The 26,080-nt window shown below is 49.7% G+C and overlaps 1 long non-coding RNA gene across 4 annotated transcripts; it reads left to right on the top strand.

Annotated features, from left to right (window-relative positions):
* Positions 1–206: 206 nt before the first annotated feature.
* On the top strand, positions 207–25,096 carry LOC132343982 (uncharacterized). Of its 4 annotated transcripts, none has more exons than XR_009493038.1 (5): positions 207–530; positions 2,711–11,821; positions 12,515–12,618; positions 20,868–21,009; positions 23,806–25,096. It is a non-coding gene; the product is annotated as an uncharacterized lncRNA (long non-coding RNA). The 4 variants fall into 4 exon arrangements; XR_009493037.1 differs by having other exon boundaries at positions 207–562; XR_009493036.1 differs by lacking the exon at positions 207–530 and having other exon boundaries at positions 2,240–11,821.
* The last annotated feature ends 984 nt before the right edge of the window (positions 25,097–26,080 follow it).

The following is a 26,080-nucleotide window of genomic DNA, read 5'->3' as shown; positions in this document are numbered from 1 at the left end:
TTTGTATAAAGCTGCTAACCACTAGTTTATTCTCTAGATCTGTGAGCCTGCTTCTTTTTTGTCTCATTCAGTGGCTTGTGGTATTTTTAGCTCTTTCTTACCAGAGCTGAGAAGGATGCATCACTTTCCAGATATTGTATCAAGTTCCTATATGGGCTTTTTTTGGAAATTATTTTATTGAAGTATAGTTGATTTACAAGGTGTGTTGATTTCTGCTGTCCGGCAAAATGCTTCAGTTATACACACACATTCTCTTTCATATTCTTTTCCACTACGGTTTATCACGGGACGCTGAATACAGTTCCCTGGGCTCTAGAGAAAGAGCCTGTTGTTCGTGCGTTCTGTACGTAACAGTTCGCGTTACGTCCGACAGATACGTATGTGCGACAGTCCGCCCCTCCTCCGCCTCCCGTCCCCTTGGCAACCGCGAATTTCTTCTCCGGGTCTGCCTCTGCTTCGTGGTGCGTTTATTCGAGCCCCTTCTGGATGCAGCAGCAGTGATGTCGCAGGCGTTTGGCTGACTTCACTTGGTATGGTAACCTCTCGGTCCATCCACGTTGCCGTGAGTGGTGTTGTTTCCTCTTGAATAGCTGAATAGTATTCCACGTGTGTGCGCAGCGCGTCTTCTCTGGCCATTCATCTCTCGATGGACATGTAGGCTGTTTTCACGTCTTGGCTCTCATGGATAGTGCTGCTATGAACATAGGGGTACATATATCCTTTCAGATTAGAGTTTGTGTCCGGATATATGCCCAGGAGTGGTCTTCCCGGGTGGCACCAGTGGTAAAGAACCCACCTCCCAATGCACGAGACATGGGAGGTGATGGTTCAATCCCTGGGTTGGGAAGATCTCCTGGAGGAGGGCAAGGAAACCCACTCCAATACTCTGCCTGGAGAATCCCATGGACAGAGGAGCCTGGTGGGCTACAGTCCATGGGGTCACACAGAGTCCGGCACGATGAAGCCACTTAGCATGCGCTCACACACGCCCAGGATGGGATTGCAGGGCCATATGGCAGCCCTATTTTTAGCTTTCTGAGGAACCTCCATACTGTTCTCCATAGTGGCTGCACCAGCTTACCTTCCCACCAGCAGTGGAGGCCTGCTCCCTGTTCTCCACACCCTCTCCAGCATTTGTTGTTAAAAAATGATAGCCATTCTGACTGGTGTGAGGTGCTACCTCATTGTATTGCTTTGCATTTCTCTAATAATTAGTGATGTTGAGCATCTTTTCATGTCCCTATTAACTTTCTGTTTGAATTCTTTGTAGAAGTATATGTAAGTCTTCTGCCCATTTTTCAGTTGGGTTGTTTTTCATCGTTGTTGTTGAGTGTAAGAGCTGTTTGTATATTTTGGAAATTAGTCTCCTGTCAGTTGCATCATTTGCAAATATTTTCCCCCGGTCTATATGGCCTATTTTTAAAGTAAGAGGCAGGACCTACCATTTTAAGATACACTGAACACTGAAACATTGCTCTGTCTGCTGCACGTGTCCTAGTCCCATGGGTCTAGCTCACTGGGAAGCCCTCCATCCTCTGAGGCCACTTACCAGGTGGTCCCCTGAAGCCACATCTGGTTCACCTGATATACTTTCGTGGACACCGTTGACTGCAGAGGGGAGGGGAGAAATCAAACTGACCCAGACTACCCCCGGGGTTCTTCGTCCATCTTCCTTCTGGGCATAGAACCCTGTGAGCTCCAGCTGACACAGTGACACGGAGGGCAGCTGCCATGGGCCAGAGCCGGAGGCCCCCGTGGGAAGCACCTGCTACGCTGGGTGCCCTTGTCCAGCCCAGGACTGCCGGCCCATCTTCCGTTGTTGAGAATCACACGTAGCTTCCAGGATATGTGACCAGGTGCCATAGGCTGGTGGCTTCCAATAACAGAATGTGTCCTTCCACAGCTCAGGAGGCCAGAGTCCAAAAGCAAGGTGTGGGCAGGACCACTCTCCCTCCGGGGGCTCTGGTGGAGCATCCTCCCCATCTCTCTCCAGTCACTGGTGGTTCTAAGCGGTCCCTGGTCGTCCTCCGTCACTCCAGTCTCTGCCTCTGTCCGCACACTGCACGGGCCACAGAGTCTCCAACACCTGTCACTGGACTGATACACAGCTTTGCACCCTTAACCAATTATTTCCTTAGCCTCAGCTCTTAGAAGCTGAACTGCTGGACTTCCTCCAGTTGGCCCATGGAAAACGGTGTAAGATCCCCAACCCCACCCCCCCACCATTACTGCCTGTCTCTCTCTTTCTCCCTTCCGCCCCTCTCTTCCCTCCCCCTCCTCCCCAGGTACCCTCCCCCTCCTCCCCCTCTCCTTCCCACATCCCCTCCTCCCCCATCCCCTCCCCCTCCTCCCCTCCTTCTTCTCTTCTTGTCCCTCCTCCTTTTTCAATTCCCCTGGCTGAGGGGTAAGAAAGTTAATTTGCTGTTTTATTTGATGGTTTTTCATTTCTCCTTTGGTAAGTTTTTTTTTATATTCTTTATCTTCTTTTTTGTATTGAGATATTTAGGAATTTTTCTTATTAACTTCAGAACGTTTCTCTTTATTAAAAATGCCAGCTCTTTGGTCTTCTGTATCTACTGTAGATATTTTTCCATAGTTGAGACAAACTTTCTTCCTGTGAGACATTCTAGGAGAGATGTGGGGCATGAATCCTCGTTTAGGGACGCCAGGTGACATAATGGACATGAACATCTCTCACTGCGGCTTTCAGATCCTTCGGATGGCCATTTTTCATACGGACCCTCTGTGAAGTCCAGGGGAATAAGACTAAATCAAGAACAAGCGAAGACATTTTTACAAGAAACAAGGACATTGCCGTCTGTGCCCATGGCTTTTCCCCAACATTTTAAAAAAATTATAAAAGCAATACACACAAAGTACAAATATTAAATCTGTGTGGACGGACGGATACGAAGTGAAAAAGAAATGTTTCCTGCCCCATTCCCTTTCTCAGGAGAGAACCATTTGAACAGTTTATGTTTTCGGATCTTGTTACCACTGTAATTCTAAATAACATGCTTCTACTTCTGCCCCTGCACGTGTCAATTTTAAACAACTTCCATTTGACTTTTCAGTACGAAAGAGAAGTTTAAGTCGTTTCGACTTCCTCCACTTCCACTAAATTTTGGTATGTCATTTATAGCCCTCCCGAGTTTTCATGGATAGGTCCGAATCCCAGGCATGGACCAGCCTTGGACACACCCTTCCATCTCCCTTCTGTGTCAGAGGAAGAAGGGGGGCCCCTCTCTCCACACTGTCCCCCCCAATCCTGTGTCAGCGGTGCCCTGACATTTACACTGTTCAGCTGTCCTTTCTCCACAAGAAGTCGTGAACACGTGCTAAACACTGGCACCGCTGGGCAGCAAGCAATACAGACAAAAGCCGACTTCCAAGTAGAGAGAGGCAAACAACGAGCAAACTTCCTAAGCAAAATCTGCAGCGTGTCAGGTGGTGGCGAGAGCTACGGAGAAAACTAAAGCCAGGAAAAGAGGGGAGGAAGTGAGGCGTTGCAGTTTAATAAACCGATGGCGGAGGGTTTGTAGCATTTCCTCTCTGCCTTCAATCTGTTATCAGTCTCTCCCCTGTAATTGCCACTATGTTAACTCTGTAACGCTAACGTATATTATGATACTACAAATACTATTCCTTTCCTATACTACTAAACCCGGCTGCTGGCAGGGGGATGATCCAGGACCCATGTTGAAACGGATGTATAATTTTTACAGGCTGTCAACTGCTCCAGATCATGTCAGGATGCTTCATCTGAGCCCATGACACTCATCGGTAACTCTTTACCCTGGCATTGCTGCCTTTTTTTCCCCACATCGATGGAGCAAGCATGCCTTCCTTGGCGCATCAGGAAACCCAGCCAGCTTCCCTTCAGTGGGTTGGAACTGGCTGTTCTCCAGGCCCTGAGACTAGAATTTATTTCCATGTTGCACACCTGAGTTAACGCAGCTATTTTCTTGGATCCCATTTCCTTCTTTTTCTTGAATTCTTTCTATTGTTGCTATTGTTGACTTTTTGGAGTGCATCCTCAAGTCTTTCTCCGACAGGGCACAAAAGGAGAATTAACAGATTACTTCTCCCAGATTTGCATATCTGGGAGTTCTGTCTCCAAACGTAATTGCTGGTCTGGCTGAGGACAGATTCTGAGTCCAAAATATGCTCCTCATGACTTTAAAGGTCGACTCTGCTGTGTTCTGGGACCCACTGTGACTGATGGGAAGTCTCTTGCTGATTCCCCTGTGGTTAGCCTCTCCCTTCCCTTTCTAGGCACTCCAGAGATGTGTCCTTAATCTTTGATATCCTGAAATTCCACAAGACTGGGACCACGTTTGAGTCTCTTTTTGGGCGGAGAAATCAGAATTTCACAGGACCAACAGGGTTGGTGGGCCTGAAATGTGAATACAGCTGCTTTGACTGTGAGAGCATCTGTGCAGGGTGAACAAATTCATACTGGGTGTGGGTGGCTGCTAGGCTGACTGCTCCCAAGAGGGGTGAGGAAGAGGTATTTTTTTCACTTATTTATTATTTTTTAAATTAGTATTTTACATTAAAATGTACTTGATTAACAGTAAGTTTCAGGTGTGCGGCTAAGTGATCCAGTTATACGCCTTCACATATCTATTCTTTTTCAAGGTCTTTTCCCGCTCAGGCGATTACGGAATGTTGAGCAGAGCTCTCTGTGCTGTGCCTGTATGTATAGCTCCTTGTTGGCTACCTGTTTCAGACACAGCACTGTGTATATCTCAGTCCCAACCTCCCAGGCTCTCCCTGCCCACTGCCCTTCCCTCCTGCTGACCGTAAGTTCATTCTCTAAGTCTGCGAGTCTGTTTCTACTTTGTAAATAAGTTCATTTGTATCTTTTTTTATTCTGCATATAAAGGATATCACATATTTGTCTTTCTCCACCTGACATACTTCACTTAGTATGATAATCTCCAGATCCATCCATGTTGCTGCAAATGGCATTATTTCATTCTTTCAAATGGCTGAGTAATCCATTGTCTATGTGCCACATCTTTGTTCATCCCTTCTGACAGAAGTTGCTGCCACGTCTTGGCTCTTGTAGACAGTGCTGCAATGAACACTGGGGTGCATATATCCTTTGGATACCTGGTTTTCTCAGATATATGCCCAGGGGTGGGATTGCTGTATCAAATGGTAGTTCTATTTTTAGTTTTTAAAGGAGCTTCTATGTTGTTCTCCGCAGCATCTGTATCGATTTGCATTCCCATCAGTAGTGGGGACTTCCCTGTGGCTCAGCTGGTAAAGAATCTGCCTGCAATGTGGGAGACCTGGGTTTGATCCCTTGGGTTGGGAAGATCCCCTGAAGAAGGGAAAGGCTACCCACTCCAGTAGAATTGCCTGGAGAATTCCATGGAGAGAGGAGCCTGGAAGGCTACAGTCCATGGGGTCACAAAGAGTCAGACACGACTAAGCGATTTTCATTTTCACTTGCTTTCACCAATAGTGTAGGAGGGTCCCTCTTCTCCACACCCTATCCAGCATTTCTTGGTTTTAGACTTTCTGATCATGGTCATTCTGACTGGTGTGAGGTCATATCTCATGTAGTTTTGACTTGCAATTCTCTAATAATTAGTGATGCTGGGCCTCTTTTCATCTGTCTGATGGCCCATCTGTACATCTTCTTTGGAGAAATGTCTATAGAGGTCTTCTGCTCATTTATTTATTTATTTATTTTATGTTGAGCTGCATGAGCTGTTTGTAAATTTGGGAAGTTAATTCCTTGTCAGTCGCATCATTTGCAAGTATTTTCTCCCATTCTCCCAATGAAAAGTGGATTGTCTTTTAATTTTGCTTTGCAAAAGCTTTTGAGTTTAATTAGGTCTTATTTGTTTATTTTTGTTTTTATTTCCATTACTCTAGGAGACGGGTCAAAAAGATATTGCTACAATTTATGTCAAAGAGGGGTCTGCGCATGTTTTCCCTTAAAAGTTTTATAGTATTCAGTCTTACGTTGAGGTCTTTAATCCACTTTGAGTTTATTTTTGTGTGTGGTGTTAATGTTCTAATGTCCTTATTCTGCATGTAGCTGTCCAGTTTTCCTAGCACTACTTATTGAAGAGACTGTCTTTTCTCCATTATATAGTCGTGCCTCCCTTGTCATAGACTAATCGACCATCGATGTGTGGGTTTATTTCTGGCTTTCTATCCTGTCCCATTGAGCTATGAATATACGTCTGTTTCTGTGCCAGCTCCATATTGGTTTGATCCCATAGCTTTGCAGTGTAGTCTGAGGCCAGGGCAACGGATCCCTCCAGCTCTGTTTTTCTTTCTCAAGATTGCTTTGATCATTCAGGGACTTCTGTGTCTCCATACAAATTTTTTTTTTAAAAATTGGTCTAATTCTGCGGATGCCATTGGTAATTTGATAGGGATTGCATTGGATCTGTAGATTGCCTTGGGTAGGAGAGAGGAGGTACTATTTATGGTAAAAGGAGAGTTGCAAAGCCTAAGCCAGCTCTGATTTCAGTATCCGTGTGGAGGTCTCCCGTGGCAGGGGCCCTGGCTTTCACCACAGCACCCCCACACTGGGTCCCCTGCTGCCCTGGGCACGTTCTCCTGCTCGCCCAGGATGAGTCATCAGCCCAGGGCCCTAGCTGGGATGGACGCCAGGTTAACAAAGCGTGCCACCCAGGAGGAGCTCGGACCACGCGGTCAAGCCCATGACGCATCACATGAGCAGCTGTGAAGTCAGGGGTGTTTCATTTTTTTTTAAATTTTATTTTATTTAACTTTACAATATTGTATTGGTTTTGCCATATATCAAAATGAATCTGCCACAGGTATACATGTGTTCCCCATCCCGAACCCTCCTCCCTCCTCCCTCCCCATACCATCCCTCTGGGTCATCCCAGTGCACCAGCCCCAAGCATCATGCATCGAATCTGGACTGGCGACTCGTTTCATATATGCTATTATACATCTTTCAATGCCATTCTCCCAAATCATCCCGCCCTCTCCCTCTCCCACAGAGTCCAAAAGACAGCAAAAAAGACACTGATGTATAGAACAGTCAGGGGTGTTTCAGAGGGAAGGTGCCATCGGGCAGCCGGGTTGGAGCTATGACAGTTACCACTGGTGCCTGACATTGGCACTGCCAGCGTCCTGTGGGAAGTCGCAGCTCAGGCCAGTGAGCCTTGATCCTGGCTGGCGCTGGGACCCCGAGGCCTCGGATCCTGGCATCACCTGGTGGAGGTGGAGTCTGGTTCGGGTGAAATCAGACTTTAGAACAAGACCCCAGATCTCTTTCATCTCTACCATCAGATGGCTCAGATGGTAAAGTGTCTGCCTGCAATGCAGGAGACCCGGGTTCGATCCCTGGGCCGGGAAGATCCCCTGGAGAAGGAAATGGCAATCCACTCCAGTATCCTTGCCTGGAGAATCCCATGAACAGAGAAGCCTCGTACAGTCCATGGGGTCACAGAGTCGGACACGACTGAGTGCCTTCACTTTGCAGATCTCGTATCTGTCCACTGATTTGTGTGCCCCTTCCTCCTGGGCTCCCCACAGCTTGGAGGCAAACAGCGGAAGGGGTGGCTCCTGTGGGGAATGGTCTGAGCCTCTGACGTCAGAGTCCTTGTCCTCATAGATGCGTCCACGCCCCGCCCTGGAACCCAGGTGCCGAGCTCCACGTCTGCAGTGGTCTGACGGGCACTGGCAGAGCCTGGGGGACCAGAGGCCGGGTGGGGGCACACGGTGCTCAGGCACGTGCTCACAGGTGCGTTGGGAGGCTGCTTGGTTTGAATAGAAGAGGCTTCCTCTTTGGCCTCCCTGGACCTCTTTCCTGCACTGACCTGCCACCTGAGCCACCAGCACCTGCAGGCCAGCTTGGCTCCCTGCCCCCACCCCGTGTTGCTCCTTCCGTCCGGGTCGCCCCTCCAGGACTTGAGTGTGGGCTGGATACCTCGCCCCACTGTGGAAGCCCAGCATGGCCGAAGGGCAGATGGAGGAGGGGATCCCCGCACACTTTACAGGCAGCTGTGCCTCCTGGCTTGGGAGTGCCCTCTGTGGGCGTCTGGAGGCTGGCCCTGGCCTGGGAACCCAGCCCGCGCCAGAGAGCCTGAGTCAGGGCCGGCAGGGCCCAGCACGCCCTTCAGGGCGGCCGGGGCAGCTGGCCTCTCCTCCACCACGCCAGGGGCTGCTGGGGGGTCTTGGCCCTGACCTGTGGCCACCACTTCTGGACAGGAAAGCCCGTCCTCTGTCCCTGTGCCCAGGCGAAGGGAGCCTTTCTGCTCAGGGTCACAGGAAGAGGCCGGGCCCCTGGCGGGAGGGGACCCAGACTCACCATGAGGACAAACACGTGGGTTCTGGGATGAGGCTGTAACCCCCGCCTCCGTGCGGGCGGGGGTGCACGGTGCTCGGGTGCTGCTCGCAGGTGATTGGGAGGCCTCCTGGTCTGTCTAGAAGTCCCTGGACCTCTGCACTGCACTGGGACCAGGGCCGCCCAAGGACCACAGGCCTGGGCTGAGCTCCTGAGCTGAGGGCAGTCAGGAGCAGGGCTGGGATGTGGCCCTCACAGGTCGGGGCCCGGTTTGCATCCTGGAATAGTCCTCGGCCATCAAAAGGCGGGGGCCCCTTCCCACCACAGCCTGGACAACCTACAGAGGACAAGGAGCTGGGCCAACGGCCACGCCTTATGCGGCCTCGTTGCACCAAGTGTCCGAGACTGCAGATCCACAGAAGCGAACAGCAGACTGAGGAGGACCAGGGGCCGGCGGGGGGCGTTCAGAGGGAGACCGGTGCACATCACATCTTTTCAAGGGTCTATCTGAACAACCATCGATTTGAGACTGGAGGTGGTTGGAACGCCCCCTCCCTGAGCCCCGACAGGAGCAGAAGGGATTCTACAGGAAAGACCTGGAAGGCAGGGGAGCTTGGCCACAGCTTACCCCGCCGCCACGCTTTGGAGACACTTGCTGGCTGTTCGCAGTTGGTGTTTCCAGGCCTCACCGTCTCAGGTTCACCGTGACGAACCTGACTGTGGTGACTCGACTTAGGCGGTGGTTGGCTTGTGTGGTGCCTGGCATCAGAGCCACCGCCTGACCGCCTCCTGTGTTATTACTATCACAGGGGTGGGGGCAGGGCGTCATGGATGCAGGGTTTCCTCTGGGGGCTTGACAATGCTCTAGAACTGGACAGAGGGAGTGGGGGACACCTCTTGTGAATGCACTTCCTGTCATTCAATTGCTAAGTTGTGTCCAACTCCTTGCAGCCCCATGGACTGCAGCAGGCCAGGCTCACCCGTCCTTCACTATCTCCCAGAGTTCGCTCAAACTCATGTCCATCGAGTCGGTGATGCCATCCAACCGTCTCACCCTCTATGGTCCCCTTCTCCTCCCGCCTTCGATCTTTCCCAGCATCAGGGTCTTTCCCAATGAGTCAGTTTTTCACATCAGGTGGCCAAAGTATTGGAGCTTCGGGTTTAGCATAAGCCCTTCCAGTGAATTTTCAGGGTTAATTTCCTTTAGGATGGACTTGTTTGATTTCCTTACTGTCCAAGGGACTCTCAAGAGTCTTCTCCAACACCACAGTTCAAAAGCATCAATTCTTTGGGGCTCAACTTTCTTTATGGTCCAACTCTCACATCCATACATGACTGCTGGAAAAACCATAGCTTTGACTAGACGGGCCTTTGCTGGCAAAGTTATGTCTCTGCTTTTTAATACGCTGTCTGAGTTTGTCATAACTTTTCTTCCAAGGAGCGTGTCTTTTAATGTCATGGCTTCAGTCACTGTCCACAGTGATTTTGGAGTTCAATAAAATAAAATCTGTCACTGTTTCTACATTTACCCCATCTATTGGCCGTGAAGTGATGGGACCAGATGCCATGATCTTAGTGTTTTGAAATGTTGAGTTTTAAGCCAGCTTTTTCAGTCTCTTCTTTCACTTTCACCAAAAGGCTCTTTAGTTCCTCTTCTATTTCTGCCATAAGGGTGGTATCATCTGAGGTTATTGATATTTCTCCCAGCAATCTTGATTCCAGCTTGTGCTTCATCCAGCCTGGCATTTTGCATGATTACTCTGCATAGAAGTTAAATAAGCAGGGCGACAATATACAGCCTTGACGTACTCCTTTCCTGACTTGGAACCAGTCCGTTGTTCCATGTTCCGGTTCAAACTGTTGCTTCTTGACCTGCACGCATATTTCTCAGGGGGCAGGTAAGGTGGGCTGGTATTCCTCTCTTTAAGAAGTTTCCACAGTTTGCTGTGATCCACACAGTCAAAGTATTTAGCGTAGTCCATGCAACAGAAGTAGATGTTTATTTGGAATTCCCTTGCTTCTTCTATGATCCACCAGATGTTGGCAATTTGATCTCTGCTTTCTGCCTTTTCTAAATTCAGTTTGTACATTTAGAAGTTCTTGGTTCATGTACTGTTGAATCCTAGCTTGCAAGGGTTTTGAGCATTACTTTGCTTGCACGGGAAATGCAGTTGTGCTGCAGTTTGAACTTGCTTTGACATGCACTAAAAGCTACTGAATTGTGTGCTTTAAATGGTTAAAATGGCTGATTTTATGTTACATAAATTTTATCTCAATTTATAAAGCAACTCAATAGCCTAGCCATGGGCTTGGGGACAGACCTCAGGGCCACAGTACCCTGGGCTCAGGGCTGCTGGACACAGGGGCATGAGGGTGAGGGAGGGGCAGAGGCGGCCGGCACACCTGGGTCCTGCCGCACTGGGGGCAGCCAGTGTCCAGCCCTGCAGGTCACCTGGAGGCCTGAGCTCGCTGTCAGAGCAGTGGCCAGGGCTCCTCATGAGGGCTCAGGGGTCAGCCGCAGGATCCCTGGACGTGTGCCCCGAGAGCCCACACAGCTGGCCCTTGCTCAGGCCGAGCACAGCGGGGACCCTGGGTGCCTCATCCTCCCGCTGGGACAGACCTGCTCCTGGGACGGAAGGAAGGACAGGCAGGGGCTGGAACGGTCAGAGGCTCAGGCCAGGCGGCCAGCTCTTCTCACCCTGGACGGAGCTAGTGAAAAAGCTGCTCCTGATCAGAACCCAGAGCGCTTCCGGCCGGTCACTGCCTTCCTCGAAACCAAGCTCGCAGCAAGCAGCAGAGCTGCAGCCAGGGGCTCGGGCGTCAGGAGTTCCTTGAGGCCGTGTGTGAGACACAGAAGAGCACGCAGAGCCTGTGCGTCTGTCAGCATGCAGCAGGGCATGTCTGTGCCACGTGGAATTGGGTAACATCAGAGTGTTAGGGTACATGGTTATCAAGATGCCCACAAAACATTAAACGGAAAAGCCGGGCAGTGGATATTATTAAATTCCTACTAAGTGCCATGCCAACGTATTAGACTGGGGACAACCACGGTGGCCAAGACACAGAGTCAGCCCCCTCCCTGTCACAGGACATATTCCAGCAGAGAAGACAGACAGACTCAAAGCAGAGAGGAGGACCCGAGACTAACAGCCTGGTGGGGTCTCATCTGTAAGAGGCTGTTTTTCAGTGTTTCACAATAATAGAAGGAGAAGCAGGCCTGTGATGGGGACGGAGGTGTTAGGCCTGGAGGCGCCAGCTGACCAGTGGTCACGTCCAGGGTGAACGGTGCTGGGCCCGTGGTGGTCTCTGGGCCAGGGCTTGAGTCTCGGGGGCCAGAGAGCCCTTTGGATGTGGCTGTGAATGCAGTTGCCTGGACGGAAGTGGGTGAGATGCGGGTGGGGGACAGAGGTCTGGGGTCCCTCCTCTCTGGCATTTCAGAGAGGCGGGACCTGAGTCAAGGAGCCTTGGCAGGAGACTGAGGGGACACAGCACCCACGGTGGCACCAGGCACTTGCTGGTCAGTGAACGAAGGTGAGACGTGACCCCAGCTGACCTCAAGCTCACAAGGGGCACCAGAGATCTCCGGGCAAGTGGGATGGGCCTGGGGGCCGGTCAGCATAAAGGGGGAGGGGGAAGGGGCAGGGGTGAGGATGGTGTCCAGGTCCCAGCGTGTGCAGACAGGGCGGGAGGCTCAGCCATCGTTCAGACGTCCCTGGCGGTTCAGGTTGAGGACAAGAATGATGCGTTCAGGTTAAGGCAGGACAGGTGTCCGGAGGGGATGGGGTCTGGCTGGAGCTGTGGAATGGGGAGTGTGCCGGCTGCCTCACGGCTGCCCCGAGGGCATCAGGTCCCAACCCTGGAGCCTGTCTTACAAGGGACAAGGGTGCTCGCAGTTTCGAGTGAAAGATCTGAAAAGGTTAAGCTACCCTGGACTGTCAGGATGAGGCCTAAACGGCCTCCTCTCCTTAGAGGAGGGAGGCAGAAAGGCGGTGTTTTGTGGGCAGAGGAGGAGGAGGCCACCTGAGTGCACACGCTGGGATCAGAGGGGGCGGTCCTGAGCCAAAGGAGCTCAGCCCCTGGGGGGAGCAAGGAACAGGCCCCTTCCCCCTGAGCCCCTGGGGTGCCTTGGCCTTGGTGGCACCCGGCTTCAGCCTGGTGGTACTGATTTCCGCCTTTTGGGCCCCAGAGCTGTTCCCCCAGGGAACAAATTCCTGTTGTTTTCAGGCACCCAGTTTGGGGTGATTTGTTACAGCCATCCCAGGACACTCCCAGACTCAGTGGTGCTGGACGTGAGCAGTGCCCAGAAGCTGCTGGGAGCTCATCTCCGGGTATGTCTCTTGCGATGCACAAGGACAGGACTTTACCTGGGAGCCGGGCAGGACAGCGGGGTGTCGGTGCGGGAGGCCTGAGTGTGCGGCGTGCAGCCCCACAGGCCTTGGAGATCAGGCCTGTGGGGGAAGCCCGTGTCTTCCCGCCAACCCCCAGTACCTGAAGCTGCCCCCTGGGAGCTGGTCCTTGGTCCGTCCTGCAGGCGGGCTCAGGCAGGGCCTGTGGCCAGGTCCCTCCAGGGAGGGCACTTGCCCCGTGTGGTGCTGAGGACCGTGGGTGAGCAGGAACGGCTCTGCCCCAGTGAGAGGAGGCTGTGGGGCTCTGGGTGCAGTGGGCACCGAGGACCCAGCAGCCTGGCCAGGAGGGAGGGCATACCCTCGTGGGGCCCAGACTGAAAGGCCTGCAGAGCTGGGATGCGGGGAACTAAAAGCCAGGTCAGCTCCCTGTGCTGTAACACCCGCTTCCATACTGCAGGCTGGTGTCCCCCGGGGAGCTGTCTGTCCCTGCTCAGACTTGCTGTCTTCATCTAAAGCAGAACGACAAGGGTGTCCGCCCTGCAGGGCTCTGGTGGGAACCGGAAGGCTCGCAGGTGCTCAGAAAGCACTGCCGATCCTCACGACTTTTTAACTTGGCTTTTTATGTTGAGGTCAGCGGAGGTTCACGTGCAGTTGTGAAGAATAGCACACGGAGAGCCCAGATCTGCTCTACCTGTCTCCCTCCGTGATGACACGGTGGCAGCATCTGGCCCAGCTGTGACGCAGCATCAGTAGCAGGGCACCCGCAGCTGGAGGCAGGGCCCCGGCAGTCCCACCAGCCCGGGGCATGCCCTGCCCTGCCTCAGCAGGCCCTACCCTGGAAACCCTGCTGAGTCACCTTCCCATAACCGTGTGTGTTTATTTCTGGGCCCTCTGTTCTACACCACTGACCCCTGTGTGTGTTTCTAATGCCAGTCATGCTGTTTTAATTTCTGTAGCTTTGTAGTACAGTTTGAAATCAGGACAGGAGATACCTCCAGCTTTTTCTTCTTTCTCAAGACTGTTTTGGCTATTGGAGATCATTTGTGTTTCCATATAAATTTTAGAATTATTTGTTCTAGTTCTGTGAAAAATGCCATTGGTATTTTGATAGGGATTGACCTGAATCTGTAGATCGCCTTGGGTAGTATGGCCATTTTAGGAATATTAATTTTTCCAATGCATGAGCACAATATACCTTTCCATTTGTATCATCTTCACTTTCTTTCATCAATATCTTATAGTTTTCAGAGTGCTTTACCTCTTTGGTTAGATTTATTCTGATGTATTTTATTCTTTTTGGTGCAAATGTAAATTAGGTTGTTTCTTAATATTGCTTTCTGATAGTTCATTATTAGTGTATAAAAATGCAACAGATTTCTGTGTATTAATTTTGTATCCTGCAATTTTGCTAAATTCATTTATTAATTTCAAATGTTTTTCGTGGTGTCTTTAGAGTTTTCTCTCTGTTTAGTATCATGTCATCGTCGAACACTGACAGTTTTGCGTCTTCAGATTTGTATTATTATTGTTTTATTGCTTGATTACTGTGATTAGGAATTCCAACGCAAGGTTGAATAAGGGTTGAGAATGGGCATACTTGGACACACTAGTCGTGTCCTGGTCTTAGATAGGACACTAAGCACCTTAGAGAACGCTTTCAGCTTTTCACTATTGGGTATAATGTTGGCTGTAGCTTTCTCATATATGGCCTTTCTAAAATGTTGAGGTACGTCCTCTTTTTGTCCACTTGGTTGAGAGATTTTATAAGTTAAAGTTGAATTGTGTCAAAAGCTTTTTCCGCACCTATTGAGATGACTAGATGAGTTTTATTCTTCAACTTGTTAATGTGGTGTGCGGATTCTGGATATACAGTAAGTCCCCTACATACGAATGAGTTCTATTCTGAGAATGTGCTTGAAAGTCCAACAAAGTTAGCCTAGGTACCCAACTAACACACTCAGCTATATAGTATTGTACTGTAATACGTATGTACTACTTTTCACACAAATAATACATAAACAACACAGAAAATAAAAAAAAACATATTTGATCTTACAGTACAGTACCTTAAAAAGTACAATCAGTTCAGTTCATTTGCTCAGTCATGTCCAACTTTGCAACCCCATGGACTGCAGCACACCAGGCTTCCCTGTCCATCACCAACTCCTGGAGTTTGCTCAGACATATGTCCATTGAGTTCATGATGCCATCCAACCACCTCATCCTCTGTTGTCCCCTTCTCCTCCTGCCTTCAGTCTTTCCCAGCATCAGGGTCTTTTCCAATGAGTCAGTTCTGTGCATCAGGTGGCCGAAGTATTGGAGTTTCAGCTTCAGCATCAGTCCTTCCAATGAACATTCAGGACTGATCTCCTTGAAGATTGATTGGTATGATCCCCTTGCAGTCCAAGAGACTCTCAAGAGTCTTCTCCAGCACCACAGTTCAAAAGCATCAATTCTTTGGCACTCAGCTTTCTTTATGGTCCAACTCTCACATCCATAACATGACTACTGGAAAAACCATAGCCTTGACTAGACGGACCTTTGTTGGCAAAGTAATGTCTCTGCTTTTTAATATGCTATGTAAGTTGGTCATAGCTTTTCTTCCAAGGAGCAAGCATCTTTTAATTTCATGACTGCAGTCACCATCTGCAGTGATTTTGGAGCCCAAGAAAATAAAGTCTGTCACTGTTTCCACTGTTTCCCCATCTATTTCCCATGAAGTGATGGGACTGGATGCCAAGATCTTCACTTTTTGAATGTTGAGTTTGAAGCCGGCTTTTTCACTCTCCTCTTTCACTTTCATCAAGAGGCTCCTAGTTCCTCTTCCATTTCTGCCATAAGGGTGGTGTCATCTGTATATCTAAGGTTATTGATATTTCTCCCAGAAATCTTGATTCCGGCTTGTGCTTCATCCAGCCTGGAATTTTGCATGATGTACTCTGCATGTAAGTTAAATAAGCAGGGTGACAATATACAGCCTTGACGTACACCTTTCCTAACTTGGAACTAGTCCGTTATTCCATGTCTAGTTCTAACTGTTGCTTCCTGACCTGCATTCAGATTTCTCAAGAGATAGGTCAGGTGGTCTGGTATTCCCATCCCTTTAAGAATTTTCCACAGTTTGTTGTGATCCACACAGTCAAAGATTTTGGCATAAAGCAGAAGTAGATGTTTTTCTGGAATTCTCTTGCCTTTTCTACGATCCAATGGATGTTGGCAGTTTGATCTCTGGTTCCTCTGCCTTTTCTAAATCCAGTTTGAACACCTGGAAGGTCTTGGTTTGAACAGTATGAAAAGGCAAAATGATAGGATACTGAAAGAGGAGCTCCCCAGGTCGGTAGGTGCCCAATATGCTACAGGAGATCAGTGGAGAAATAACTCCAGAAAGAATGAAGGAATGGAGCCAAAGCAAAAACAATACCCAGTTGTGGATGTGACTGGTGATAGAAGCAAGATCTGATGCTGTAAAGAGCAATATTGCATAGGAACCTGGAATGTCAGGTCCATGAATCAAGGCAAATTGGAAGTGGCCAACAGGAGATGGCAAGAGTGAATGTCGACATTCCAGGAATTAGCAAACTAAAATGGACTGGAGTGGGTGAATTTAACTCCGATGACCATTATATCTACTACTGCGGGCAGGAATCCCTCAGAAGAAATGGAGTAGCCATCGTGGTCAACAAAAGAGTCCAAAATGCAGTACTTGGATGCAATCTCAAAAATGACAGAATGATCTCTGTTCGTTTTCAAGGCAAACCACTCAATATCACAGTAATCCAAGCCCATGCCCCAACCAGTAACACTGAAGAAGCTGAAGTTGAACAGTTCTATGAAGACCTACAAGACCTTTTAGAACTAACACCCCAAAAAGATGTCCTTTTCATTATAGGGGATGGAATGCAAAAGTAGGAAGTCAAGAAACACCTGGAGTAACAGGCAAATTTGGCCTTGGAATACGGAATGAAGCAGGGCAAAGGCTAATAGAGTTTTGCCAAGAGAATGCACTGGTCATAATAAACACCCTCTTCCAACAACACAAGAGAAGACTCTACACATGGACATCACCAGATGGTCAACACTGAAATCAGATTGATTATATCCTTTGCAGCCAAAGATGGAGAAGCTCTATACAGTCAGCAAAAACAAGACCAGGAGCTGACTGTGGCTCAGATCATGAACTCCTTATTGCCAAATTCAGACTGAAATTGAAGAAAGTAGGGAAAACCACTAGACCATTCAGTATGACCTAAATCAAATCCCTTATGATTATACAGTGGAAGTGAGAAATAGATTTAAGGGACTAGATCTGATAGACAGAGTGCCTGATGAACTATGGATGGAGGTTCGTGACACTGTACAGGAAACAGGGATCAAGACCATCCCCATAGAAAAGAAATGCAAAAAAGCAAAATGGCTGTCTGGGGAGGCCTTACAAGTAGCTGTGAAAAGAAGAGAAGCGAAAAGCAAAGGAGAAAAGAAAAGATATAAGCATCTGAATGCAGAGTTCTAAAGAATAGCAAGAAGAGATAAGAAAGCCTTCCTCAGTGATCAATGCAAAGAAATAGAGGAAAACAAGAGAATGGGAAAGACTAGAGATTTCTTCAAGAAAATTAGAGATTCCAAGGGAACATTTAATGCAAAGATGGGGTCAATAAAGGATAGAAATGGTATGGACCTAACAGAAGCAGAAGATATTAAGAGGAGGTGGCAAGAATACACAGAAGCACTGTACAAAAAAGATCTTCATGACCCAGATAATCATGATGGTGTGATCACTCACCTAGAGCCAGACATCCTGGAATGTGAAGTCAAGTGGGCCTTAGGAAGCATCACTACGAACAAAGCTAGTGGAGGTGATGGAATTCCAGTCGAGCTATTTCAAATCCTGAAAGATGATGCTGTGAAAGTGATGCACTCAATATGCCAGCAAATTTGGAAAACTCAGCAGTGGCCACAGGACTGGAAAAGGTCAGTTTTCATTCCAATCCCAAAGAAAGGCAATGCCAAAGAATGCTCAAACTACTGCACAATTGCACTCATCTCACATGCTAGTAAAGTAATGCTCAAAATTCTCCAAGCCAGGCTTCAGCAATATGTGAACTATGAACTTCCAGATGTTCAAGGTGGTTTTAGAAAAGGCAGAGGAACCAGAGATCAAATTGCCAACATCCTCTGGATCATGGAAAAAGCAAGAGAGTTCCAGAAAAACATCTATTTCTGCTTTATTGACTATGCCAAAGCCTTTGATGTGTGGATCACAATAAACTGTGGAAAATTCTGAAAGAGATGGGAATACCAGACCACCTGACCTACCTATTGAGAAACCTATATGCAGGTCAAGAAGCAACAGTTAGAACTGGACATGGAACAACAGACTGGTTCCAAATAGGCAAAGGAGTACGTCAAGGGTGTATATTGTCACCCTGCTTATTTAACTTATAAGCAGAGTACATCATGAGAAACGCTGGGCTGGAAGAAGCACAAACTGGAACCTAGCTTGCTGGGAGAAATATCAATAACCTCAGATATGCAGATGACACCACCCTTACGGCAGAAAGTGAAGAGGAACTAAAAAGCCTCTTGATGAAGGTGAAAGAGGAGAGTGAAAAAGTTGGCTTAAAACTCAACATTCAGAAAACGAAGATATGGCATCTGGTCCATCACTTCATGGGAAATAGATGGGGAAACAGTGGAAACAGTGTCAGACTTTATTTTTGGGGGCTCCAAAATCATTGCAGATGGTGACTGCAGCCATGAAATTAAAAGACGCTTGCTCCTTGGAAGGAAAGTTATGACCAACCTAGATAGCATATTCAAAAGCAGAGACATTACTTTGCCAACAAAGGTCCAGCTAGTCAAGGCTATGGTTTTTCCAGTGGTCATGTATGGATGTGAGATTTGGACTGTGAAGAAAGCTGAGTGCCAAAGAATTGATGCTTTTGAACTGTGGTGTTAGAGAAGATTCTTCAGAGTCCCTTGGACTGCAAGGAGATCCAACCAGTCCATTCTGAAGGAGATCAGTCCTGGGTGTTCATTGGAAGGACTGATGCTAAAGCTGAAACTCCAATACTTTGGCCACCTCATGCGAAGAGGTGACTCACTGGAAAAGACTCTGATGCTGGGAGGGATTGGGGGAAGAAGGAGAAGGGGACAACAGAGGATGAGATGGCTGGATGGCATCACCGACTCGATGGACATGAGTTTGAGTGAACTCCGGGAGTTGGTGATGGACAGGGAGGCCTGGCATGCTGCGATTCATGGGGTCGCAAAGAGTCAGACACGACTGAGCGACTGAACTGGACTGAACTGAACTGAAGGTCTTGGTTCACGTACTGTTGAAGCCCAGCTTGGAGAATTTTGAGCATTACTTTGCTAGTGTGTGAGATGTGTGCAGTTGGGCAGCAGTTTGAACATTCTTTGGCGTTGCCTTTCTTTGGGATTACCTATTGTGCTTTGAGCAGTACAGTAGTTCCAGGTGTATCACTGCTGACCTTAAGCTTGCTTCTGGACATCCTGGGCTTGAAATAAAGAGACTGCACTGCTGTTCTCTATACAGTGCTGTACAATAAAGTCCACAAAAGCACAACCGTGTGAGGACGCACACGTGACGATGTGCATCAGACGCATGAACTGCATGTGTGACTGGACCTGTGGAAGCGTGTTTGCACCTTCAAAAGTTCGAAACCTGAAGGTTTGTATGTAGGGACTGAGTATACAGAACCATTTTTGCGTCCCTTCGACAAATCCTACCTGATCATAGCATATGATCCATTCAACGTATTTTTTATTTCAGTTTGCTAGTATTTTGTTGAGAATTTTTATATCTATGTTCAACAGTGATACTAGCCTGTAATTTTCTTTCTTTATGGAATCTTTGTCCGGTTTTAGTAATCAGGGTGATGCTGGCTTCAAAGAATGAGTGCAGAAGCATTCCTTCCGCTTCAGTTTTTTTGGAATAGTTTGAGAAGGATAGGTGTTAACTCTTTCTAAATGTTTTATAGAATTCACCTGTGATGCTGTCTAGATGTGGACTTGTGTTTGCTGGGACTTCAACACTTTTTTGAATTCCATTTTCACTTAAGTATTGTGTTTCTGTTTATGTCTTTGATGTTCCAAAGCCACCAGTCTTGCTATTTCTTTCTTGTTTAAAGAACATTCTCTAGCCGTTTTTGGAGGGTTAGGTCAACCAGCAAGAAAGTCTGAGTTGTCTTTCATCTGAGAAAGTCTTCATCTCTCTTTTATTCCTGAAGGACATTTTTTTTTTCTGAATGTCGGTTCCTGGGTTGACAGTTCTTTTCTTTCAACACTTAAAATAACTTTTGCCACTTTTATTCTGACTTCCTTGGTTTCTGATGATAAATCCATTGTCATTAAAATTACTTTTTCTCTATATGTAATGGCTTTCCAGGTGGTGCTAGTGGTAAAAAACAAAAAACCCACCTGCCAGTGCAGGAGATGCCAAAGCCAGGGATTCGATCCCTGAGTTGGGAAGGTGCCCTGGAGGAGGAAATTGGTGGCCCACTCTAGTATCCTTGCCTAGAGAATCCCATGGACAGAGGAGCCGGGCAGGCTGCAGCCCGGGGGATCGCAGAGTCGGACACGAGCGAGCGTCTGAACACATATATGTAGGGTGTCTCCTCTCTGTTCCTGTGTGCAGTGTGCTTCTTTTGGTCTTGGGTCTTCAGAGCTGTGGCTGTGCTGTGCCTCGGTGTGCATGTCTTTGGGTCTATTCTGTTCGGGGTTTACTCACTTTGTGGACTCTGTACGATAATGTCCTTTCCCAGGTAGTTTGCCAGCCTTTTTTTCATTACCCTCCTCTTGGGGACTCTAGTAACACAAATGTGTGATCTTCAGTTATAATTCCACATGTCCCCGAGGCTCTGTTTATTTTTAAAAATCTATTTTCTTTATTGTTTAGATTGAATTCACTGATTCTTTCATCTGACTCCTCCATTCCGCCATATATAGAGCCAGTCCCCTGAGTTTTTTATTTTGGTTATTGTATTTTCACTTCTTAAATTTCCACTTCTTCTTTATATCTTCCCTTTCTAAAACCTTCTGTTTATTTTCTGATGTTTTCTATTTTTTCATTTGTTTCAAGTATATTTGCAACTGCTTATTGAAGCACTCTGATGGTGACTATTTTAAAATCTCTATCCGACAATTGTAACGTCTTGTCATCCCATTGTTAGAGTCTCTTAATTATCTTTTTTTCTTTTTTTTCCATTGAGCTTGAGATATGCCTGGTTTTTGCTATGACAAGTGATTTTCGATGGCAACCTGGACCTTTTGGATACTATATCACAAGAGACTGAATCTTCCTTAAACTTCTGATTTAGCTGGCTTCCTCTGATGCTGCTCTGGCAGAGGAAGGTATCACCTCATTATTGCCCAGTGGGGGTACTGCCAGGTGTCCAGGTTTACCGTCAGCCCCTGTCTACCCCTCACTTATTACTACCGGGTGAGGGTAGGAGTTCTGGCTGCCTGTGCAGCCCCCATGGGGGGCTTCCCTGATGGCTCAGTGGGTAAAGAATCCACCTGCCAATGCAGGAGACTCAGTAGATGCTGGTTTGATCCCTGGGTCGGGACGATCCCCTGGAGGCGGAAATGGTACCCTCTCCAGTATTCTTGCCTGGAGAATCCCATGGACAGAGGGGCCTGGCAGCTACAGTCCATGGGTCACAAAGAGATGGACACGACAGAGCAACTGAGCACATGTGCACAGCAGGAGGAACAGAGAAAAGTACAGCTGACCCTTGAGCAACACAGTGGCGAGGGGAGCTGATCCTGCATGCACTCATCAACCCACGTGTGACTTCACAGGTGGCCCACTGCGCCTGCGGTTTGCCCCACGGTCTGCATCTTCCCTCCTGACCCTCACCACCTCCCCATCGCCTGGAGCATCCCAACAGGGCTGACGTGCGTCCTCTCCACACTCCGTGGCTCAGAGGCTGGGTTAGCCTTCTTCCCAGGGAACTGGTGATGCTCACCAGGCCACAACCCCTCAGAACAGGTCTGCTCCAGCCTGGGGCCACCCTGGAGCCAGGGAGCCCCCAGAGAACAAGCCAGCCTGTCCACGGGGTTGCTGGGAGAGTTCACGCTCTTGCCTTGTGTGGTGAAGCCACACTTGGCTGGACACAACCAGCCAGGCCGAGAGCAGCACCGCTGTGCCAGCTGATCTGCAGGAGGACGGGCAAGGGGCAAGGCTGCTGTTTAAGCCTCTGCGCTGCGGAAGGGTTGCTAGAGTGTTACCATGGTAACAGCTGACTGGTACATGGAGTAAGCAAGGAGCATCTGCCGCTAGGCTTCAAAGGTGGGTGTTTTCGCTGGGTGGTGTTGTTGCTGTAATGAAGTGCCACAGACTTGGTGATGTAAGACTAAGCTTACTGCGCACAGTTCTGCAGGTCGGCCACCTGCGTGAGCTTGACTGGGGGTCTCAGAAAGCGGAAATCAGCCTGCTGGCCTGGCTGTGTTCTCATCTGGGGCTTGGGCATCCTCATCCATCAGATGATCTTTGGCTAAACTCAGCTCCTGTGGTTGCAGGACTGAAGTCCTGTTTCTCGTGAGAGCTGACAGCCCTGAGCTCGCACTGCTGCTCCTTCGCCCCAACATGAGACCCACGAACACTGCTCTCTGCGGGCTTGGAGGGATCCTGCGGTTCAGTCTTGCTCAGTCCCTGGGAGGGCAACTGCCAAGTTCTTTCTTTCCATCCCTGACCTCTGTCCCGTCTTCTAACTTTCTGTCCCTGACCTCTCACCTCACCGCTGCATTTCCAGAGGCCTCAGGCGCTTGGGCCTGCCGGCCAGGGAACCCTCTGCCGTCCACACACTTTTCACTGAAACCATCACCTCCTGACCCGAGGGCTTCCCGCTCTGGGGTTTCCCAGGAATGGCGATAAGACAGACTCACCCCTTCAGGTCCCGTTAGACCCCAGCAGTGGGGGACAGGCAGGGCAGAGGTGTCTCGGGAAGGGGAGTCCGACCGCCCCCTGCACACCCTGACACCCGTCGTCACAGCTGCTTGAATGGAGTCTCTAGGGGAAGTCTTCCACCCTGAGAGCTCAAAGTCCGTCTCCACAGCTGGGAGAAGCGGGTCTCAGTTTGGAACCGACTTCCCAGGCAGGCAGGGCCTCGGGGAGCCGGGCCTCTTCACCCCTGGCCCGGCAGACTGTCCTGTGGGAGGCTGTTCGCTGCCTGCCAGGTGGGCCTCGACCCTGAGCGTTCTCACTGCCCCCGCCCGACTCCCACAAAGGCCCCTTGTGCTAGCTGTCCCCCGCGGACAGTGGGTTGCTCTGGTACTCTCACCCGGGTCGCTCCAGTGGGCAGCAAGAGCGAGGGCGTCCCCAAGCATCACAGGATATCTGACCAAGTCAGCCACCGATTTTAAGTAACATTTTCCTACAGACAACAGTCTTCTAGGCAGCAGAGCGGTTTCTGCCTTCCCATTCTATCAAGGTGTGTGTGTGTGTGTGTGTGTGACTCTTCCCAGGACACGAAGTCTCTAACACTGAATCACATCTGTATTAATTCAGGAAGCATTGCTGAGCCCCCTCGTCGAGCCAGCTCTGTCCTAAGAAGTAATAAACCGGATGACCGGGACAGGGGCCCTGACTCCAGGAGTTTCTCGCAAGAGAGATTGTAGAGACACGGCTCACTCAGGAATGCGAGACCTGCAAATACAGCAGCGCCTGGAACTGCCTGTGCTCCGGGAATGCCCATGACTGAGCTTCAGCTCCTGGGCTCAGTGGCCGAGTTTCACCTCCAAGATGGGCTCCCTGCACCCCCATCCTTGGATGAAGTGGGGTGAAGTGAAGTCGCTCAGTCGTGTCCGACTCTTTGTGACCCCATGGACTGTAGCCTACCGGGCTCCTCCGTCCATGGGATTTTCCAGGCGAGAATACTGGAGTGGGTGCCATTCCCTTCTCCAGAGGATCTTCCCGACCCAGGGATCGAACCCGGGTCTCCCACATTGTAGGCAGACGCTTTACCGTCTGAGCCACCAGGGAAGCACGTGGTGCTGGGGGCAGTCACAGCCCCACCTCCCATCCGCCCACCACGGTGTCGGCTGCTTAGTGGGGGCCAGCAGGCACAGTGCTCGTTACGGGGGAAGAGACCAAAGCAAATATTGAAACAGGTCTGAATATTGATGTTTGTGAATTTACGTTTCTAGGTACAGTGGCCAGTGACAAAGCACACAGATGTGGACCTCGACAGTGAAATGGACATTGATTTTATGTGCCTGAGAGAATGAGGCTTAACCTCCGAGACCTGTGGAGGCCTCTCCCCGTGCACATGTCACCTGGCTGTTTCCCGTTCTCTCGCGTGTGCAGCTGCAACACGGCACCTCCCACGGCATGCGGGCAGGGCCTCCTCACCACTGCACACGGCTCAGCCAGCCTGCGAGAATATTCTGGAGGGCAGTGGAGGGCGTGGCAGTCACTGTGTCCAGTGAGTGAGGCACAGAGGGAGTCGATGGCTTCTCGAAGGACACCTGTGTGCTGACACAGCTATGTGAAAGCGAGCTTATGGACGGTCATTATGGGTGGAGCTCTCTGAGTTTCTTCCTGCCATAAAAAGGATGGGTTTCCTCCAAGCATTCCAGCAGATCATATCATTTCTCACAGGGACCCACCAGACCAGCACCATCCCTCTCTTCAGCGATTGGTCCCTGAATCACGACCTACGTGGCAAAATGTTCTCCAGCCATTCCTCATTCATGTATACACACACCACACACACACACACACACATCTCCCTTAAGAACGTGCGGAGGTGGACCCGGGGCTCCACTGTCTAGGGGCAGCTCGGGAAGAGAGGGTGCCGTGGAACAAGGGGCAGGCACCCTCAGGGCAGTAGGGGCCCCTTGCAGGGAGTGCTGGGGACAGCAGCCTCTGAGGGACAGGGAAACAGGCAAGACTTGGGCAGGGGTATGCGGGAACTTGGAGTGAAGCAGTACGCAGGGTCACCAAGTGCCCGTTTGAGGATAGAGCCCACCCGCAGCCCCCTCCCTGTCATTCCACAGCTGACCTGGCCAGACTGATTGGGCAGAAGCCCTTTCAAGGCTCCACGTGTGCAAAGCAACTTCAAGACATCGACCCCCTCCCGCCTTTGCCTCTGAAGCCACACGTGGCTTGCTCCAGAGCCCGGCCCTGGGCTGTGGCCGTAGCTTCCTGCAGCACGGCCAGGACAGTCCTCCAGCTTTTCTGTGCACGTGCATGCCTATCTCGGCTGCTGGCACGCAACATCCAATACCTGTGAGGTGCTATTAAAAACATGGGTAATTTTACATCTTAAAATATTGCATACAGGTTTAATGGCTTCATGCTGGCTCACATTAAAAATGACTCCCAAGTGAAGATGACAGGGGGGAAATATTCGTTATTTAGTTCTTTTCTTACATTAAGCTATCATAATAAAGTACATTTCTGGGTTGCATTCTCTAGAGTGCTTTTTACTAAATAAATGGCCAAAAATAACTTTTTCCTTCCAGTAAGATTTCATGATTCAGCACATTCAATTTTCACTGTAAAAGGTTGAAGTAGAGAGTACAAAACAAATCTAGGAGCAAGAAACAGGCGAGAAAAACCAAGGAGTGTTGGAGGGTGCGGTCCCGCTTCGCCTCACTGGTGCTTTCTGAGACAAACCTTGCTGATGTGAAAGCTGTACTTGTTAGGTGCCGGAACTGCACTGAGGTTTTGAGGAAGCAGGGAGATAAGCATTAGTAGGAGAGAGCTGTAGGTTTTCATCCAAGGGGCATATTAGAGAAATAAGCAGAGCTGGGGTAGGAGAGGGCAGGAGGGTCAGCTCCTTCCAACCCCAGCGCCAGCCACAGGCCGCAGGATGCGAGTGCCCACCTGGTCCCATTTCTTGCCTACAGAGCAGCTCCAGATGTTTATGGCAAAGGTTCCACAGGGGTCATTCGTCAGGTGACACCAAAGACCAGAGATGTGGGGTACTGGGTGCCTTGCCTCATTCCCTAAGAGCTGTGCACAGCTCCACTTGGAGTGGGCCAGGTACCTTCTTTCACAGTGGCTTTATAGGGAGAATCTTGATCATCTCCCTTTTCGTGGGAGATCTCTTGCGCCCCCCATTTCACTGTGACTGCCGGGCAGAAGGCTGCTTCTCACTAGATTACCAGTGGCACCTCATCTGCAGGGAGGCCTTCCCCCTCCAACATTACCAAAAGGGCCAGGGCACTCCGCGCCACCCTGCACTTGGGAGGGTGCACGCGTCCACACCGACAGCTCCAGGCTTCCCCGGGCCTGGAACCGGCTTCTGGACAGGCGTCCCGGCTGGGGCGGCCAGTCTGGGGCCTGGCGCGCTCTCTTGGCCAAAGCAGGTTACGAACGCCCCAGGGGAAGGAGCGGGGCTGTGTGTGGGGGAAGCCCGTCCCGGCAACAGGGTTTCCACACGGAGGGCCAGGGGCATCCCCGAGGTCCCCAACC

Source organism: Bos taurus, chromosome 26 (assembly GCF_002263795.3).
Source record: "Bos taurus isolate L1 Dominette 01449 registration number 42190680 breed Hereford chromosome 26, ARS-UCD2.0, whole genome shotgun sequence".
NCBI lineage: Eukaryota > Metazoa > Chordata > Mammalia > Artiodactyla > Bovidae > Bos > Bos taurus.
The sequence above is the reverse complement of the archived record's forward strand: the minus strand, read 5'-3'. Positions and strand labels throughout refer to the sequence as shown.